The 11,313-nt window shown below is 34.3% G+C and overlaps 1 non-coding gene across 1 annotated transcript; it reads right to left on the bottom strand.

The window, feature by feature from the left end:
• Positions 1–1,926: 1,926 nt before the first annotated feature.
• Positions 1,927–2,123, bottom strand: LOC124523802 (U2 spliceosomal RNA). The gene has a single exon (XR_006965104.1). It is a non-coding gene; the product is annotated as a U2 spliceosomal RNA (small nuclear RNA).
• Positions 2,124–11,313: the final 9,190 nt, after the last annotated feature.

The raw sequence follows: 11,313 nt of genomic DNA, 5'->3' as shown, positions 1-11,313 counted from the left end.
AGATGTTCTAAGGAGCAAATAATATATAGCAAGAACCTAAGCCACATATCTACAATGAATCCTACAGATCCAAAAATACATTTCTAGACATGTGAGGTAAAATCTGTACCTCAAAGTTTGCAATGAACTGATTGTGCGTTCTGAAATATATATGTTGAAAGAAACCCTAATCCTATTATGATGGTATTCAGAAGTGGACCCATTGAGTGATAATCAGATCATGAGGGTGGAGCCATGAAAAATGGGAATAGTGCCATGAAAATGGGAATGGAGCCATGAAAAATGGGAAAGAAGCTAGATCTTAGACAGAGTATACAAGCTCGCAGTATAAGATTAGCAAGTTTTGGGATCTAATGTACAGCATGGTAATTATAACTAATAATATTGTACCATACACTTGAATGTTGGGGAGAGGAGACATTATTGTTCTTATCACACACACACACACACACACACAACTGTTAACTATGTAATGGGATGGATTTGGTTTCTAATGCTAGCGGTAATCAGTTTGCTACATATACATACATCAAATCAATAGCTGTACACCTTAAACTTATATAATATGTTGGGTCAGTTGTATTTCAGTAAAGCTGGGGAAGAAGAAGAAGAAGAAGAAGAAGAAGAAGAAGAAGAGGAAGAAGAGGAAGGGGGAGAAGGAAGGGGAGGGGGGAGGGGGAGGAGGAGGAGGAGGAGGAGGAGGAGAGTGTAAGAAGAAAGAGAAGAGGCAGCTGCCTCCACCAGAGAACAAGTTAGCCCTCTCTCTAGCATTTGAGGATACAATGAGAAGTCATCAGTGTGCACATTCAAGAGGGCCCTCATCAGAATCTGACCATGATGGGATCCTAATTTCAGATGTCAGTCCTCCAGATCTGTGAGAAATAAATCTCAGTTCTTTAGAAGCCAAAGATAGATAGATAGGTGATAGATGATAGATAGATAGAGAGAGATAGATGATAGATAAATAAAATTTCTTATCCTGGCCTCACTTACTTAGATGTTTCCACATGAGTGAAATCAATACTGAAGGAATTTTTTTTTTTTAATTTTAACGTTTATTTATTCTTGAGAGAGAGACAGAGCATGAACGGGGGAGGGTCAGAGAGAGGGAGACACAGAATCTGAAACAGGCTCCAGGCTCTGAGCTGTCAGCACAGAGCCCGACGCGGGGCTCGAACTCACGGACCGCCAGATCATGACCTGAGCTGAAGTCGGCCGCTTAACCGACTGAGCCACCCAGGCGCCCCATGGAAGTTTTGAATTTGATATCTAACTCCCAGTATTTTAAAGGAATTTTTCATTTAGTGTGAGTTGAAAAATTTATTTAGTTTGAATGTTTTATTTATTAATTTAGACTTTAAATACATTTCTGGAAAGTGGAAAATATAAATATATAATACATAATTCTACTATCCTGGCGTAAATTTATTGATGATCCAGGTATTTTAAATCTTGTTTTTATTTAATGCTTTATTTCTGTCTCACCTTGTTACAGACATGAGCTCATCTCACTTTGAATTTTTTGTTTAATTTTAAATTATAGGTAATTTCAAAATATTATTGCACTATCTTATTGATAGAACTCTTCCATAATGATATCTTTTAAGAAGATTATTTCATTGGGGTGCCTGGGTGGCTCAGTCAGTTGAGTTCCTGGCTGTTGATGATTTTGGCTCAAGTCATAATCCCCTGGTTTGTGAGATTGAGCCCCGTGACGGACTCTGAGCTGACAGCACAGAGCCTGCTTGGGATTCTCTCTTTCTGCCCCTCCCCCACTCACATGGTTTCTCTCTCTATTTATAAATAAATAAACTTAAAAAAAAAGAAAGATGGGCGCCTGGGTGGCGCAGTCAGTTAAGCGTCCGACTTCAGCCAGGTCACGATCTTGCGGTCCGTGAGTTCCAGCCCCGCGTCAGGCTCTGGGCTGATGGCTCAGAGCCTGGAGCCTGTTTCCGATTCTGTGTCTCCCTCTCTCTCTGCCCCTCCCCCGTTCATGCTCTGTCTCTCTCTGTCCCAAAAATAAATAAACGTTGAAAAAAAAATTAAAAAAAAAAAAAGAAAGAAAAAGCTAACACTAATGTTAAACTTTACACTTGATCTTAGCCAAAAGGCCGAGAAGCGATTAATGTTAAACTTTAAAAATAGGAGTGAAATATTATGGAAAGCATAAAATTGTTACCAAAAATAAAATTGCAAGAAGCACAGACCAGATACAGATAGATACATTACTTTAAAGTGTTCAATCTCAGCAGATAGGAAGAAATAATGATATATCACAGTTCATTTATCAAATTGCTGACACATTTTTATTTAATAATAAGTAGGATTCGTGTATTTTCAGGATAAACAGATATTTATAAAGTTGCTAGAAAATCATTAATTTCTACTCCTGAAACTAATATTACTACTATATGTTAATAACTAGAATTTAAATAAAAACTTGAAACCAAAAGTATAAAAAACAAAGTTGTTGAAAACCAAATTTGTAAAATTTGTATTTTTGAAAACTAAAATTAAACTAACAAAAATTGGGGCGCCTGGGTGGCGCAGTCGGTTAAGCGTCCGACTTCAGCCAGGTCACGATCTCGCGGTCCGTGAGTTCGAGCCCCGCGTCAGGCTCTGGGCTGATGGCTCAGAGCCTGGAGCCTGTTTCCATTTCTGTGTCTCCCTCTCTCTCTGCCCCTCCCCCGTTCATGCTCTGTCTCTCTCTGTCCCAAAAATAAATAAACGTTGAAAAAAAAATTAAAAAAAAAATGCTTTTGAAAAAAAAATATATAAACTAACAAAAATTGAACAAAAGAAACTTACAAAACTCCCGGATTTCCCATCTTAAATTCTATTTCTATGGATATATATTGAAGACATAATAGATAGATGCAATGTATTCTTGGGATTACTTCAATTGGAAAATATTTAAATTTCAAATATGGATGATTTATTTAATAAATAAATAAACTCAGCTACTCAATAAGATACTATGTAACTATTCACATAAAATATTAAAAGTATTTAATAGTATGAAGAAATGATCAGAACTTATTGAAAAACTTGGTAGATAGCACATGAGTCCATTTTTTTTTTAATTTTTTTTTCAACGTTTATTTATTTTTGGGACAGAAAGAGACAGAGCATGAACGGGGGAGGGGCAGAGAGAGAGGGAGACACAGAATCGGAAACAGGCTCCAGGCTCTGAGCCATCAGCCCAGAGCCTGACGCCGGGCTCGAACTCCCGGACCGCGAGATCGTGACCTCGCTGAAGTCGGACGCTTAACCAACTGCGCCACCCAGGCGCCCCGAGTCCATTTTTTTAAAAGTATTTTTTATTTGAGAAAGAGAGAGCAAACAGGGTAGAGGGGCAAATGGAGAGGGAGAGAGAATCCCAGGCAGGCTCTGTCCTCAGCACAGAGCCAGATGTGGGGCTTGATCTACAACCCTGGCACCATAACCTGAGCTTGAAATCAAGAGTTGGGTGTTCCACAGACTGAGCCATCCAGGAGCCCTGAGCCCATTTTTAAGTAAAACAATTACACACATACATTAAAGCATTTTAACAGTAGTTATCTATGAAGTTATCCCTAACCAAATATGATTCATGATATTTAAAATATATTCACGTTGTTGTATTTCTCAAAGTTCCTAAATAAGACTATATTATTTTCATAATAAAATATTTATTATAAAATATTTTTATTCAGCTATTTTCTGAAAGCATGCATGATCTGTGCATCTTACTAACGTGGCATGGAAAGGAAGTACTTTCTCTCACACTGAGGAAGCACTGTGCCCCCACCCCACATCTTCTCCTCTCCTAGATGCTGATAAGAATCCTTAGTGTATATGTCTCATCGACCTTCAGAGATTACTTTTGAAAATAGAATTTTATGTCAGTACATAAATTCCTTGTCAGTAAAAATGAAACTGTGTGTCAATGGATTTCTATTCCAGATGACTGAGCAAATTACCAGCTGTGTGACCTTAATATCTCATCTTCATTTCTTGAGCTTCAAAATGAGAGAGTGAGAGAAGATAATAATCTCTAGAATTTCTATTACTGGATTCTCAAGCTAGATAGTAGCAGTAAGAGATTTTTCAGTTGTTAGATACTTTAAAGAGTGCTAAGACATATATCTTTCTGCATGGATCCCTGAATATCAGGAATCTCTCTATGGGATACTTCACATGTATGAGATATTCAAGTTACAGGAGATTATACATAATCACATAATAATTATATATATATCACATAATAATGTGATATTATATATTATTAACACAGTGATGTTATTAAGTTAATTTCATTAAATATTAAAGAAATATGAAAAACTTCTTTCTGAAAAGCCGCAACCCATCCAAAAATACCAATACATACAAAGGTAACTTATTCTCACATAGATGCCAGAAAATCATGTTAAATTAATAATTATAATTTTTGATATTCTGAGTAATATGAAACTATATTGCATGTTTACTTGATTTTTTAAAAATTTGTCTGTTGAGTAGTAATTTTCATCTGCTAGTCTTTTTTCTTTCTTTCTTTAATTTGGCCCAGCTCTTCTCTAAGCTGTCTATTCATTGCCTCCCTAACTTTCAATTAAGAACTAGCAAATATTTTCTTTGGAAGAGTCCTGATGACATTGGATGATCCTGATTCAAATTTATGGGCCAATACATTAAGATTAGAACTTTAAAAGTGAGGGTAACTTTTTTTTTCTTTTTGCATGCATGCACACACACACGCACAGTTATTTAAATAGCTTTCACTGCAGTTTATTTTAGATATAAACTGTATGCAATTTCAATCTCTATTTTAGTACGCTATTGGAAAGCATGAGGGAGAGCATGATAGAGAACTTGACCCTGAAGAAAAGTATGGCTAAGGAAAATTTCCCAGTTGCAGAGCTTTCAAATGACTCTAAAGGAAGGTAAGACTCCAATAAAGTTTTTAAGAACACAGTGAAATAAAGGGTAGTTCCACAATCATACACAAATGGTTACCATTTATGTGTTATGGACATGTTAAGATTGCCAAGGACTGGAGGATGGAGGGGAGGAGGAAGAACAGAGAGAGGAGAAAGGAGACAGAAGGAGGTACAGTGAGAAAGCATGGCAAGATAAAAAAATGAATAAAATGAAACCTGATAAAAAATATGGCAAGAGACAAAGTTTTAGTTGCAGAGTTTCCAATTCACTCCAAAGATCAGAGTTTTCTGTAAAACTATTACATTTCAAGAGTTTCTTATTTTTCCAAAATCACCTTCTTTGGTGCATGTCTTGCTACATATATGCCTGAGTGAATGATGTGGAGAAACATTAATAGAAAGGATCCTTGTCCTGTATCTGAGTCGAGAACAAGGAGACAGAGAAGCTGTGGAAATACACAGTAATTACAATTAAGTGGAGAATGGAGAAAATTGAGAGTCAGAAATGGCCACATTCTTTTAAGCTCCAAATATCCTCAGGTATCCTGGGAAGGGCACTGAATTTCCCACAGGAAATTTTCTCAAAGGACTGGGAAATCATGAAAGTCTCAATTACTCAAAATCCCAAACCTGTTTTTAAATATGTCATTTATTTTTAATACCTGTTTTATCTCATTTCTCTTTGTAATTGTATTTTTCTCAGTTTTTAAATGTCTTTTCGACTCTTCTCTGCTTTGCTGTACACTTCTTGGTCTTCACAGTTCAGCTTAAAATGACATCTTTGATCAACTTTCCTGGAGAACATATTTTATAAGATAATAATGATGATTGTCATTTTATGAATTCATGTTAAATTTGAGGTGTAAGAAATCTTGGCAGTTAGAAATGCAGGAGTAGGCCTGTAATAAAGATAAAGACAGAATACACTGATGAGAAATATTTTACATAGAGGTGACAGTGGAAACTGCTTGTGTGCAGATCTCCAAGAAAGTGAAACCTTTAGGAAGTATCCAGAGTTGGAAATCAATTTTGAAATGAATTTTGAGATACGTACCTTGAAAATCATTAAAATACAAAATTCAGTACAATCCATGTCTAGTATTTAATATACTTCACAGTGCTAAAATTATTTGGAAATCAGGAATACATATGTAGTAAATAGAAGGAAACTATGAATACTCAAAAACTAATTTCCTCTACCAGACTAGCTAACATATATAAGGCATTATTTTTTTAATGTTTATTCATTTTTTACAGAGAGACACAGAGCATGAGTGGGGGAGGGGCAGAGAGAGAGGGAGACATAGAATCTGAAATAGGCTCCAGGCTCTGAGCTGTCAGCATAGAGCCCCACGCGGGGCTGGAACTCACAGACCGCGAGATCATGACCTGAGCCGAAGTCAGGCGCTCAACCCACTGAGCCACCCAGGTGCCCCAATAATGCGTTATTTTTTAATTGGGATGTAACAATATTTTCTTTATGCATATTTATAGATTGCCACATGATAGAAAAATAGGAACAATCATAACGGTTTAAGTAACTGGTGCAAATTTATGCCCAGTGACATCTATTTCTGTTGTTTCACTAGCATATTTGGTTTCAATGCCATTTTGAAATAATACCCAATTGTGTTTCAATCTTTTCTTTCTATTTTTTTCTTTATTTTGTTTGTCTGTAGGGAAAGTAATCATATATAGTTTTTCTAATCCATAGGCATATTAAGAAGACTGCACAGAGGCCTGGTATGTGTTTAGGGCCCTGGTACATGGTTTCTTGAGGCTAACATTGTTATGTACTTCTGTAAGTAGTCATTTTTATTTTAAATGTGCTGTATTTTAATTTCCATGAAATGAAATAAATCATTCCAATATATTATGTCAATACTTTTCATTTAAAAAGACTAGGATTGTTTTCTCTGTTTTATACAGCAATAATTTGATTTTCAGAAAGAATATATTACATTAGAAATCATTACAATTTTCATAAAAGAATCACTGTTCTCCTAATGCAATTTCATCAAAAATAAATCTTACTAAATAACATGATGTGCTATACTATAGTTTTTCTTAACTTCCAAACATGCAACATATTATCCTAAGAATATTATATGATGTGCAATTCTAGCAATGTAAATTTTTTTTAAGTTCAATATGAATACTGCTTTTCTCCAAAATTATTTGGCATGTTGAATAATCAAAGCTACTTGTTGTTTAATAAGTTTTTATTACTAATATAATAAGCTATTATAATTTAATAGTATGCTGTAATGCAGTTTAAATAGATCTTGGAAATAAATAATAAATAAATAAATCTTGGATATAATATTAATAAAATAATTAATCTTAATATAAACAGGTAATATTTCATTTACTAATATATATGGCATTAATAACATTACAGTCATATAATTATACCATAAGTGAATATGTTAATAAAATAATTCATATTAGTATACCCAGTTATATAATATAAATCCATTTGTAAAGTGGAATAGTATAATCAACACTTACCATTTTTACATTTTGGCAATTATAACAGGGAAATGTTTCTTAAATATTATGGAAAAGTTGCTATCTTATGATTAAGAACACAAGCCAATCAATCAGGAAATGTTAAGGACACCCCGAAACATCCTTAATCTTTAAGGTGATTTCTTTTAAGTCAACAATGTGTTATATCATGATACTGAGTAGTCCCCTTTCAACACCGGTGAAACACCTCTGTGGTACAAGCTTTTGCTCTAAGTATACTTCTAAGTAAATGATTGTTTCTTGATGGGGAAGAGGGGAGCCTAAAAGTAGGGAAAAATGCACAGAATTTAAATGTTATAATTCCTATTGATATTAATATAAACTTGAGGTTTACATTTTATATTAATATAAAATATAATATAAAGTATTTTATAGTTTATTATTCTAAATAATTAAAATAACTTATTGATATTATTAATATCCATCAATATTTTACACTATTACTTTTAATATTGCCATAAATATTAATAGACTATATTATTACCATTCATGTAAGTATATAGTAAATATATATTTTTACCATGTATAATATGTATTTTAAGACGTATATAAGCACATAGAAAATATGGATTTTGAATCTCCAGATTTCTCATGTATCTATCTACCTGTGTAAGCAATAGTAAATTCTCAATAATATCTATTTTTATGACATACTATAATATACATCCATTAACAAAAATTGAACTAGAACTCACACTGAAAATGTTTTGAGTTACTGTATTATTTTATTGTTTCACTGTTTTTCATTGGAAATGACAATGATATTTACAATTTATGAAAACTATACAAATATAGCAATGCAATTTATGACATGGCATTATTTACGTAATTTCACAAAAATTTGTACCTTCAACCTCCCTTGGAGTCATAATTCACAATAAACTCATAAGTGTTTTCTCAAAATCAGATATTTTATATATGAATTATGTTCTTTAAGCTTTAAAATTATCCTATAGTGATATATGTGCTGATTTAAATATATACATGTGCATTTATAATCTTCATAAACAAAATAAGTAAATTTCTATGACCAGAGTGAGTGATTCTTACTGAATGTATTATCTTCACATAAATAACTGCCACACTATTTGTACTATGGCTGAGCTCACAGATGTGATATTCAATATGATTAAGTAGTACACATTTCAATTATAAGGGATGAAGCAAGGATGTGTACTGAAAGTTGGTAATGTGTATTTTTAAGAAATCACAAAGAATGGAGAGGAGGAAGACAATGGGAGAGATTCACATTCCTTTGGGTTGTGAAAATTAATAGTTTGCGTGTTTATAAAGGCTTTACTTCTTTATAGAATATGAATACAGATCCAGCCTCTGCCTCAATATTAGAACATATGTAGTAAAATAAGAACAAGAATAAATCATTAAAATATGATTAGGGTCACTGTTTGATTTTGCATAATCGGTTTGACTATTGAATTATGCTAAAGCTCAGGATTCTTCTCTGTGTAATAGGTGGTTCACCAAAGGAAAAATAAGAGTCTGTTAAATCAAATTTGGGGAGTTGGTGGTTTTCTTCCTATTATCCCTGCAGCGAATGAAATTCTTTTTTTTTTTGTTTACTTCTTAATTTTATTTTTATTTATTTATTTTTTTTATATATATGAAATTTATTGACAAATTGGTTTCCATACAACACCCAGTGCTCATCCCAAAAGGTGCCCTCCTCAATACCCATCACCCACCCTCCCCTCCCTCCCACCCCCCATCAACCCTCAGTTTGTTCTCAGTTTTTAACAGTCTCTTATGCTTTGGCTCTCCCACTCTAACCTCTTTTTTTTTTTTCTTCCCCTCCCCCATGGGTTCCTGTTGAGTTTCTCAGGATCCACATAAGAGTGAAACCATGGTGGGAATGCAAATTGGTGCAGCCGCTCTGGAAAGCAGTGTGGAGGTTCCTCAGAAAATTAAAAATAGACCTACCTTATGACCCAGCAATAGCACTGCTAGGAATTTATCCAAGGGATACAGGAGTACTGATGCATAGGGGCACTTGTACCCCAATGTTCATAGCAGCACTCTCAACAATAGCCAAATTATGGAAAGAGCCTAAATGTCCATCAACTGATGAATGGATAAAGAAATTGTGGTATATATACACAATGGAATACTATGTGGCAATGAGAAAAAACGAATGAAATTCTTAACTGGAGTTTCGATCAATGCTGATGCATCGCTATTGACAACTCTTTGAGGGGTCTTTAACTCCCTATTTCAACAAGGTAATGAAAGTAAGTACTGAACATGATTTGCTTGGAGAGGCAGTCCACCATGGACTCTGCACAGCCTTGAAGAGTGTGCCAGATGGCCAGGTTTCTCTGTCTTCTGATACTGAACAGTTCTGTGCCTGGTTACATAGTCATCTAGTAGGTCAAGACAACTACAGTGAGAGCTGCTTACTCTCCAGGGGAAAGTAGACTCACTTATTTCCTGCTTGCTCTGGGGTAGGCTGTTTGCTTAAAACCAGTGGACTTTTGACCCTGAGTTTCTCACCTATTCCAAAACTCACAGGAAAGTGGGGGGCCTGCACTGGGGTCCATCAAATCACTCCATAGACATGGTGGACAGGGTAACCAGTGCATATATGCTGATACTCTACTAGCTATTCTGTACTTTTTTCCTCTCTGATCCAAGAGTTTCATAAGTATCATGTTAGTTTGCAAGTAGGATAAGATCTCAAACCCTTCACGAGTTCTGATATAATTGACTTCTCGACTATAAATTTTACCAAAATTTAATTTGAGCACAAAATATAAATATATGTCATTGTACAGTTCTGATTAAGTTTCAAACATCTTTTTAATATTTTTTCATGAATAACATTTCACCCGCCAGTTGGTACTATGGCTCAAAATACAATCACCTGGATGGCACTGTCTTTTTCATTATTGTAATTTTGCTAATCACCTTCTCCTTGTTTCTTATCTTTTCCCACATCTACATTTGTGAAATTTTGCTTTCCTCCTAAATTCCTACACTCTCAGACTTTTTCACCTGTTAATGGTCAAAGTTTATTTTTGGTATTCTTAATAGAACTACTTCTCTCCAAATCAGCTATTCTATATGATTTACTCTTAATGTCTTTAATGTGTATCCTAAAGCTTATTTATTACTTGCTTATTCCTACAGCTTCCTTCTTACACATTTACTATTTTTATTGGATCCATGATTTCTGCTGTACTGTGCTATCTACTTTATTGTGTTCTCTCTCTCATGGTAGATATTTTGCAGATTAGCCTTTTCTTTCTTGAAGTCAAGGCTAAAATCAAATTCGCTATTTTGTAGAACTATGATTATATTAAACACCTTGCACGTAAGAATCAACATAAGAAGGTGTTTTCTCTAAGCATAAAATATGAAAATATTAATTGTAGATAACATGTATATCCTTACCATGTAGCAGAGGTTTTACATTTTTCTGAATAATAACTTCTATCCTTATAATCTCCACACATCTTTAAGTGAATTATACAGGCAGTACCTGGTAGAATCAGGATTTAAACTGGGGCAGACTGGCTCAAGTATTTAATCTCTTAACTATTAGGCTAGAAGGCATTGGTTTGATGAGTTAGTAAATTCAAAAATTGAATTCCAAGGTCAAATTTTTCTCATTACTCTTATGGAAGTAGCATCCAAATTAATAACTTGAAATTTGGGAACCTGTCTTCATTACAACCAAATTTTCCCCAACATGCCACCAACAGAAGCACCTACTGGCAACATTGTTGTCACTACATACCTAAAATGTTCCTTATTATTATCCTTTGTGCTACTATCTTAGAAAAGAATGTTCCCTTCTGATATAAAATAGAAGGGTGTAGTGGACAGATGATAGGGAGTCTTCAAC

The sequence above is a fragment of the Lynx rufus genome, unplaced genomic scaffold (assembly GCF_022079265.1).
Source record: "Lynx rufus isolate CCGP_SWC_20201006 ecotype Redwood Valley unplaced genomic scaffold, mLynRuf1.p SCAF_1, whole genome shotgun sequence".
Classification (NCBI taxonomy): Eukaryota; Metazoa; Chordata; class Mammalia; order Carnivora; family Felidae; genus Lynx; species Lynx rufus.
This window is presented reverse-complemented; position numbering and strand designations above follow the sequence as displayed.